Raw genomic sequence first — 744 nt, forward strand, 5'->3', positions numbered from 1 at the left:
GAGATAACCGGTAAAACAACTGGAATGGTGGTTTGTATACAGTTGAAGTCGAGTGAAGGTGCGTGTATGTTCAGGGGGGAAGAGACACGGAAACGTAGGGGTAGAGAATCTATTCGTCCTTTGCTAATGCATATTTTTAATTTACCCATCCTCTTCCCCCCCCCAAAAAAAACAACAACAACAAAAAACAACAACAACAACAGAAAAACAATAACAACAACAAAAAACCCAACCAAAACCAAACCAAATTACAAATGAATACAAAAATAAAATAAAAATACATGTAAAAAGCAACAACCCTAGAGCGAAAACGACAACAAAATTTAAGGCAACGTAGAGAACAAGCTAAAACCCAAACAAAATGAACTTTCTGAAAAATAAATTAAATGACAAAAGCTAAACAAAAAACCCATAAAAAACGAAGGGTGACGTCGCGGTTGAAAGTAAAAACTGTAAATTGAGACGATGAAAAAAAAGAAAATAAAATAGATCTGTGTATTGAATGGATACCAATCAGTACGAAAGACTGTTACCGGTATATGCAACAGAATGAAAGACAAAGCTCAAAGTTACGTTTTGTCTCACTCTCTTACAGATATACATGTATATAAAAAACGAAACGAACACACACAAAGGCACACAGTAATACGCACTCAAATACACAGACATATACTCATACAGATATACACACAAAAACACACACTCTCTCACACTCACGTACACAAACATTTATGTATATATATA

Source organism: Aplysia californica, unplaced genomic scaffold (genome assembly GCF_000002075.1).
Source record: "Aplysia californica isolate F4 #8 unplaced genomic scaffold, AplCal3.0 scaffold00350, whole genome shotgun sequence".
NCBI classification, from domain to species: domain Eukaryota; kingdom Metazoa; phylum Mollusca; class Gastropoda; order Aplysiida; family Aplysiidae; genus Aplysia; species Aplysia californica.